Genomic DNA, 10006 nt, shown 5'->3' on the forward strand with positions numbered 1-10006 from the left:
AGAGAGAGAGAGAGAGTCTACGAGAGTCTCAATTCAAGTCCGAATTCGATTAAAACAAGTTCCTAATGGCAAAGATTAATTTAATTAATGTTTTTGAAGCTCTCTCAAAAAGTATTGTTAATCGGTAAATGTATACCATAAATATGACTTGAATAATGAAGGTATAACAATATTCCCTTTTCATAATACACGATTTAATCAATCTAGAAAGACAAAAATAGGATAAAGTCGCCTATTATACCTTTTTTTGGGATGCCTTTTTTTAAAAACTTGTTTTTAATCACTAAGTATAAGCATATTCAGGCTTATGACGGTCATAGCTAGATTTTTTTGCCTAAATAATTTCCAGTGCATTATCTATATCCTATATATGTACACGCATATATATCATATTTTTGTAGTTATTTATTAATTTGTAACCTAATTTCTATTTTCATGTCAAAATTATGGGAAATATATTTAAGTTTTATCGCCAAAAGTTAGCAATCGATAATAGCTATACTTTGTTGTATGTAAAATTTTTTATTAAAAGTGCCGGTTTTACTCATTCAAAAAGAGGCTCCTAATATGAAAAACAATTAAAGGGATCCTAAAGCAAAGCACGAACTCCGACGAAATCACTAGATGTCGCGCAGCGCGCAGCACATCGACATGCTTTTTATACTACCCAGCAATATCTCACGCAGCCTATGATACACGCAGTCACACATACGTGTCAATTTTCGTACAACGAATTTGTCGCGAAAAAGCGTCTAAATCTAATTCTAAGAACTCGACATTGTATGTTCGTGCAAATTACGTGTTTGGGAACTATTATTTCGTACGTTCGGGTTGCAAAGCTTTCATATCAAACAAATGTTGTCACGACTTGACAGCTGAGACGTCATGTTACACTAAGGAATGGTAAAACACACTACAGCCGTAATCACACTACAGGCTCCCGACTCTGACTCCCGACTCCCGACTCAAAGTCGATCGAATAGAGTGATTTCTATTCTCGAGTCGGCAGTCAGAGTCGGCTGCTGCCTTGCTGTGATTGGTAGAATGATAGTCGGGAGTCCGAGTCAGTAGTCGAGTTAGAGTCGGGAGTCTGTAGTGTGATTACGGCTTTAAGGCATCCCCTCCACTTGACTCTCAATTGATTCTCGTTTTGTTCTGGAAGCAAACTGCACTGGCGTAAATACATCATCGATCACATAATTAATATTTCGATAAATCATTTTCAGCTTAATTGATTGTCGTCTTATCCGATAATGATACGTTGATTGTATTCAAAATCGATGTTATACAATCTTTTGTTTGATTTTACACTTAAAATAAATATAAAATTTAGCTAATGAAATGGCCGTCAAATAATAGATTAATAAATTTTTTATTTGAATATAAAAATGGATTAGAGTAAGTGGTCTAACAATGAACCATGTAAATTTCAGAGACTCGTATTTCTCTCAATTATTGAATTGAAGGTCTGAAGTTTTTTGAATACAGTTTATGAATTTAGTTAACTACTTTTAATTAATAACTTTTAAGTTATCCCTGAAGTTTAGTCACAATTTCGATTATTTTAAAAAGCGGGAAATGGTTCATTGTGTACAAGGGGTGTTACATAATGAACCATGCTATTTTTAACAATAAACCACATATTTTACACTGCGAATTGTTAGGATTATTATAGTTTTGCTATATTTTAAAATGTTTATTTGTAAAATAGATAATTATAAGGTGGTGAAGATTCCACAAGGCCGACCACCGCGTTTTTCTTTCGTTTTGAGTGAAAACGCGTTAAATGAGTATATTTTTATTGAGATTTTAGGTGAGGGGAGGGGCCGTATTCTAAATAATTATTACAATGAATTATTATTTTGAAGATTATTGTAGAAAGGGTTACGTGGTCTACAATATACTATAGTTCATTGCTCACTACATCAAAATGATTCATTGTAGACCACCTAACTTTTTCCACGATAATCTCCTAAATAATGTCTAAAATAATTCCAGATAACAGAAAGTTGCTTACAGAATAATAAAGCCAAATGTGCACACAAAACTATTGCACAATGAAAAAAATGATAGGTATAACAACAAAAACATAAAAAAATGCATAAATTTACAAAAAAAACTTACTTTGCAACCCAAAATTCTTAAAATGTGACATTACATGGCTGTCCTTGGCGCGATTTATCAGTCGACTGGGGAGCCGAGGAGGGGTTCAAATGCGAGTCGCTGCATGATAGCAGCACGATCTGATAACGTCGCATTTACGAAACATCGCAATGGTTCAGGTGTATTACTGGTTCACTGTTGGACTACCTACCCTATATTAATTATTATATCATAAAAACGGCTGCTAAAAACTAAAAGACTACTACATAAATATTGTAAAAAATTATATTTTTATATTATTATTATTGTAATAACAATTACAGTTTTGCAATGTTTTTGGAATATTACGCATATTACTGACAATTTGCAGGCATATTGTTAATTTACATTTTCGTAATATCTCTGCAATGTTACATTGCAATCAGTAATATTGTAACATTGCAGCAATATTGCTTCAATCTTCTGTGTTGTATAGGTACATACATTTTTTTATATCGATCAATAAATTTCCGCATTTTTATCATTAACCTTTAACTTTAAAGTAGATCGTTTTGCGACTCTCACATATTTTTTTAACGCTTATTTAGCTATGATGGACATCTGAAAACAGAAATCTACAGAATAAGAGAAAATATAATAAAAAAAGAAGAAGGAAGGGAGATTGTGATAACGACACTTGTAAAATACAAAAGTTCTTCTCTTCTTTCGTTCTCGACGAGTCAGATGCAGCAATTGAAAACAGAAAATTAAGGCTGATAGCGACGATCAAGACTTGATGAGACAATAATACGAAGTTTTAATTCGATTCTACCTCCAACCAATCAAATGAAAGCAATTCAAATTTTTTTCGTTTGAGACCGATCCCTTATAATTAAACGGTGGATTTTTATCAATCTCGTTAGCGCAATTTTTTAATATTTTAGCAAAGTTGAAGTTGAGTAAATATAGATTTTAAAGCTGATGAATTACTCTTTCACTTTGTAATGTTTTATATAATCGTAAACGTAATTTTAATTACAACGTGTATACCTAAATTACGTAAAATAATTTGATATTACAATGTAATATATCGCCTTTTAAACTGTTTTAAATTATAACAGATTATTTTCAAAAATTCCCCCCAAAAAAAATCAAGTCAGATTACTTTACTAATAATGGAAACAATCAAAATGATTAATCATGCGATTTATTCTTCATTTAATTAAATTTGTAAAAGTCGAATAGAATAGTGTATATAAGTAAATTGGGGAAATGATATGAATTATGATAGAGAGGAGGGAAGGAGGAAGGGAGAGAGGGAAAGGGATCCGTGAAAACTCTGGAAATATATATCGATTTTAATTAAAAGTGTTAGCTTAGAAACGCGTTGTTTGTTTTCTCCTTGAGTATGAACTTTGAAAGCTGTATCTGTCTAGACCGATCTATTCCCGATATGTGATCTCGCGTGAGTACACAGCTGACACTATCCGACTTAACTCGCTATAGAGCCATTTGATCACATCCTATCATGGTTCTTCAAGTTTATTCGACAAAAACGTGACGTCGATACATAGAAGACTAGAATAAACGAGATAAGAAATGAAGCGAAAGATCGAAAATTAGAAAAAAAGAATTTTTTTAATTTCGATTTTGCTGAAACTTCATCCTATACAGAATGTCAAGTAACAAATGTGCTTGCATAGTACAATATTTTTTATCGACATGTTATCGAAACATTTTTTTAACACGTAAAACAATTCTTTCTATTTAAAAAATTTCAAATTAATGTGAAAATATCTATCATTATTTACTGTAACTAATAATTTGTAAGCTTTTAAATTAAGAGACGTTGGAAAAAGTTTGAACAAAAATGTTATCCATTAACATAATAATAAAATCAAATTTTATATTAAATATTATTTTATTTCAAAATTATAGGACGTTTCATTTTAATAAAAACAGATTAAAATGAAGACAGAAGAGAAGAAGAGTGATAATTGGATAATGACAAGGCGAAATAAATGTAATTTCACGATGAAATGAATGTAATTAAACAATTGCTTTTCGGCTAAAAAAAAGCAAATAATTTTTTATATACGAAAGACAAAGTTTATCGTGATAATCAAAAAGATACTGACAATGAATAATGTCATACCTCGTAAAGGGGGAGGCTTTAATGATTCAGCTATGTAACGAAGAATAGAGGGAAGAAATCCATAAAGCTGGTTACACTCGTCGCGCGCGCGCGCTCGTATGCTGGATTGGGCATCGATATCCAATAACCATTCTGAAATACACTAAATGTATGTCATATTGTCGCATCGAGGTCGAATTTATCGTATTTATCTGTTTAAGTAATATTATAACGATGTTATCATCTTTCACTGGAATACCTCGATTTATATAATCGTGACTCTTTAATTCAAATATAATTTTTTTATAAAATTATTTTGACATTATACTTTACTTTACAATTTTTACTTCGACGTTTGTCAATAATATTTATATTCAGAAGATAAAATTTTGCAAATATGCAATTGCAAAATAATGTAAATTATCAAATTGATGCAGTATACGTCAATTCCAACCAAATCGAACATTTTTATTACATTATATTCTAAACATTTTTTTAAGCATGTCAATTTCGCAAAAAATTTCTGTTGAAAGTTCTAAAAAGTTAAGTAATGGAATCTTTTTCTACTTTTCCACAGTAATAACCAGAACTATGCCAATTAGACGTACTAACAATATTTTGTACAGTCCTGAAAAATTTCCAAGATGGAATTTATTTTCCATTTATTTTCAGTAGTTTCTCTCAAACATGGATATATGTACAAAATATATATATGTACATATATATATTTTGTTGTACCTATATGTATAATAAGACGGATAAGTATAATGTTTTTTAAATGTATTAATAATAGAACGAACAGATAAAAAAATAAGAGAAAAGAAAGTATTGAAAAAAGAATGTAGAAAAAGAAAAATAAAAGCAGAGGAAGATGAGAGAAAAAAGGAAAATGGAGAAAGAGTGACATAATATCAAAGAAAGAAAGAAAGAAAGAAAAAAAACGTGATAACTTTAAAAATGAAAGAAAAATAATAAAGATAACGAATACATAAAAAATTAAAAATTTTGGAAGTTTTACTTTTTATAAAAAGATTTTTGTTGGCTAGTTTTGATTAGCTTTCAACACGAATTAATTTGCCACACTCTTTTTGCTTTGAAATACAATGTCTGTTAATTCATTTAATCAAATAAACTAAATAATACAATTACAATAAGTAATTTATTAAATTCAAAATAAGTTTTAAGTTAGGATATTAGTTGAAGACTCGAGAAAATTAGGAAATAATTTAGTATAAAGGTTGATAGTTTTTCAAATGGTTAGATTGTGAATAATTAATGCGTCAAAGCAGAGCAAAGTTTTAAACTACCGGACAAAGGAACAAAGAGCATACTTAGCAATACCAGGTCTCCAAGGAAAATAAATGAGAATAGCAACTCAACATTCGCATAAAAGCTGAATTAAGGATACACTTCTACTATGCAAAGTTCTATACAAAAGCAAAAACGAGTATACGCAAATTTGTTGAAGAAACTCGCGATTTTGTTTTACTTTAAGTTAAAGATAATTATATTATATAGTAATCGTTAGATACTCATTCTCAATATTATTAAATTTTTATACATATGTGTGTGTGTGTGTGTTTAAATATATATAAAGTTAATATTGTTTTAATGTATTTAATATTTATGTTAATTCAAATTTTATTTAATGTTTACTATCACTTTTTATACATATTTTTATACATATGTGTGTGTGTTTAAATATATATAAAGTTAATATTGTTTTAATGTATTTAATATTTATATTAATTCAAATTTTATTTAATGTTTACTATTGCTTCAAGATATTGTAAAAGTATGTACATACATAAATCAAATATTAAGTATAAAATTTCGTATAAAAAATTTATTTTTGACGATTTTATTGTGAAAATCGGTTTTTTCACAATTTATGCAAGTTGTAATAAATATACCATTTATATTCATGCAATTTATAATTATATGACAATTTATACGTAAATCATACGAACGTTATACAGAATTATAGGTATAAATCTTTTGCATTTTATTTCAATAATTTATATTTTATATTTATAAAGTATAATAGGATCATCTTGTAATCTCAAGCGATTATAATTTACAATTATATGAATGTTTTTTTCTTTTTTAAATCATTTTTAATATCCATAATTTTAATATAATTCCTACGTTTTATTGTATTCAAGCATATCGAATCGAAAGCGCGAATTAAAGACCCATATTTGCCCACTATAAAGGATCTGTTGCTATATTTTTGCCAAAATTGAGAATATACGTAAATGAAATTTTTTACAACCGATAATCGTAATTATAATTTATTGCAAATGAGCGGTCAATCGAAAATCGATTCGATGCGACAACAACTAGAAATAAAGAATTCATGTCTGGAAAATTCAAAACGTATAAAATGTATGGAGCTCTGATAACTTAAAAATTGTAAGTCAATTTTCGTCGCGACAAGTCAAGCAAGAGAGCGAAAAGGAGAAGTCGGTGTTGATTTTTGTGACGTGATTCGCACCAATTCGCACGAGATCACACTTGACAACGCTATTTATCGTTTTACATGTTTTCCTTTAACAATACATACATTCATTATTATTCGCATCTATTCAATATTATTTACATCTAAAACTAAGGATTGAGTAGACGTAATTGCTGCAGTCTTAATTCGAATGCATCGATCGTATTTAAATCTTGGTATGTCGCCATTGCTAATAAGAAATCCAAAAAGTTTCTCTCGATTGATTTAGTACCGTATAATTTCTATTGTTGATCTTGTAATTCCAAGTTTAATTATTTATACATACTCGTATATGCATATGTTTAATACTTATGATACGGTACTGCACGAATACATATTTGTGTTATAAGCATTATTCTATATTTAAAACAAAGTTTTTATCGAGGAATAAAATGGAAATTAAAGTTTTAATTCTCAAACAACTAGAATAAAATCAAGGTTGATAAACGAACAATTGTAATATTTAATACCTAACGAAACTTAACGTGTATCAAATTTATTAGAGTCGAAAAAAAAGGTAAATCAAATAAAAGTCTCATTATTGTAGGTACTATTGACTCTAATAAATTTGATGTCATTTCATTACAGTTTTATTGCTAACTCCACATGATTACTTGTTTATTGACCTTGATTTTATTTTATAATTATAAGTTTACCTTTACCCTTATATTTTTTTATTTTAATTCTTAATTTCCATCATAATAAGAGAAAAATTCTATCTTATTTTTTATTAGAAGTAACTGAAAGAATTTACGTCAGAGTTTTCAACCAATTACACGCACGAATGTAAAAATACAATATTTTTGTAATAAAAGATTTAATGTATATCACTTTATAATTCTGTGGATTGTCGGAGACGACAATTTAATAATTGGTTTATATGTGGATCGTGAAAGGGTTGGTCTATCACTGCCGTCGTTCGAGGTCGGTCGAACAGAGCCCTGAAAACCGCCGCAGGTTGTTTAAAGGCATCCCTGGTACTGATATAGAAAGAGGCACTCAAACCTCTCTACCTCGAGTTAAATTAATTAAAAACAGCGCTTTCTAGCGGTTAACGAAATCATTCGTGTGAGCAAGACCGTACATCCCTCCCTCTCCCCATAACAATTATATATACATATAATATATTACAATTACAAAACTTGAAAAGACGAGGGAGACGATGAGAGGATATTTTTTTCTTTTTCACTTTACATCGGAACTCAATATAAACGGAGAAGAGCATTCGTTCACGAATGATTCGATACAAGTATATCGATGTAGGCCCGTAACGTGTGCTTTACTATGTCTATCTGCTGACATGGCCTTTTGCTTCTGTCAGGCAATTTGCACCAGAAATTGAATCACACATGAAAAAGCTTGGAAACATTATTCGTGTATTATATTTTTTAGTTAACGCGTGAAAGCGTATGTGAGGTTCGTTTTCCTTTTTCGTAATATACGTATATAATTGTCCGACGATACAAATACATATTAATAATTATATTCTGTAATGGTAGCCAAATAAATTGTCGTTACAATAGATATTTTTTAATGAAAAGAACAACATACGACTATAAATCCAATCACGTTCTATTTATGATGATCATATCAGGAATTATTAGTCAGTACTACACGGAGAAAATTTTATATTAAGTTTTAATACACAATTTTACACTTTACTATGTCTTGTATTTTCGATGGACCATCACAACATGATTTTGACATAACTTTTATTATGGTAATACTAATTTTTATCATATGAATAAAGTAATTTTTGTTAAAAGTCAGTGCTTAAGTCATATTCTAACATGAAAACAGTTACTTTTTACTATGATACTCAAGCAAAATTTGCTAGGTATATATTTTTTACTTATCTTTACAATACTAACTTTTATTTAACAAGTTTTGATTTTGTAATAAAAAATTTTTAATATAAAAAAGTGTAAAAATTACGTTGCATTATTGTTTTTAAAAAAATAACTATAGCATTTAAACTTATAATTGTCATGATAGTCCGCAACTTCTATAATATATTATAGTTAATTTTAAATATAAAATTTTCTCCGTGTATATGTATAGTTAGCATTACAATATTTTCTCGTGAAGTAACATGAATTACTAAAAAATTAACAACAATCAGCACATCGTTATTATTCTACAATAATTTTATTGTTCATTGCTATCGTTAAAGTATATCGTAAAATCTACAGAGTGTAAAAATAAATGTAATAAGTGTCAAATATTCTGTGTATTTTTATTGATGAAACATTAAAAAAAATTATATGGACATGGAGACATAGGAGACATTAAGAAACGCTTAGTCTTTGAAATTGAAAGAATTTTTATTGTTTAAAAATATCAAACAGTTAATGGAAAAAATAATAAACATGTAAACATTTTTGAACGTTTAAATACCTGAACATTTGTTTTCAATGAACGTTTAAATATTTTATTACAAAAATTGTTCAACATGCTCTAAATGATCTGGTATCATAACTTTTAATTTTACGCTACATGCATACGTAAGTATACATAAGTATTATTATTGTCAACTATAAAGAAAAAAAATTTGAAAACTTTTAATATACTTCAAAGATATTACCAAAAGGTTTACGGATTATCCCCGTGTCGTAATCCATTGCTAATACCAACGTTTCATTACGGCAAGAACCTTACCGTTTACTTCATTGGGGCGAGGAGCTACTAGTCCTGATACTGCATCATTAGTGCGCTCCTTGCTCCGATAAAGTGAACGGAAAAAATCAGAAACATTGACATTAGCAATAGATCACGACACGATAATCCGTAAATCCTTTAGCATCTCTGAAAAAAAACACTCGTGAAAACCTCAAAAGTATTACCTTTAATAATTTCAAAGTTAAGGATTTCCACTGCTTAATGTTCAAAAATATTTAAATATTTATTACTTGTTCCATTAATTGTTTGATACCGTTTAATAATAAAATTCCTTCTATTTAAAAAATTACACGCTTCTAAATTCTGTACACATAAACTGTTGTTAATATTTGACCGATAGGAATATATCTCTCTCTCCCTAGAATATTTGATTCTTATTTATTTAATCTGTATATTGTTAAAGCACTATTAGAGTTCGACCGAAAACACATTTTGGCTTCCGACCGAAACCGAAAACGAATATTCGGTTATCATTCAATCATCGACATCTAGAATGGACGCTGATGGCAATGGTGGGGGTAGAAAGACGATTAGAGAGTGAGAGGCAGGAATAATAAGATCGTTCTTTCTCTGTTTACTGTTGTTTCTAACTACTGTTGGATTAACAACAA

General features: G+C 29.0%; 1 protein-coding gene across 1 annotated transcript in view; it reads left to right on the top strand.

Moving 5' to 3' along the window:
- Nucleotides 1-10006, top strand: part of Dh44-R1 (Diuretic hormone 44 receptor 1) — a 62549-nt gene that overhangs the window by 17725 nt on the left and 34818 nt on the right. The gene's annotated exons all lie outside the window — the stretch shown is intronic.

The sequence above is a fragment of the Trachymyrmex cornetzi genome, unplaced genomic scaffold (assembly GCF_001594075.2).
Source record: "Trachymyrmex cornetzi isolate Tcor2-1 unplaced genomic scaffold, Tcor1.1 scaffold958, whole genome shotgun sequence".
Classification (NCBI taxonomy): Eukaryota; Metazoa; Arthropoda; class Insecta; order Hymenoptera; family Formicidae; genus Trachymyrmex; species Trachymyrmex cornetzi.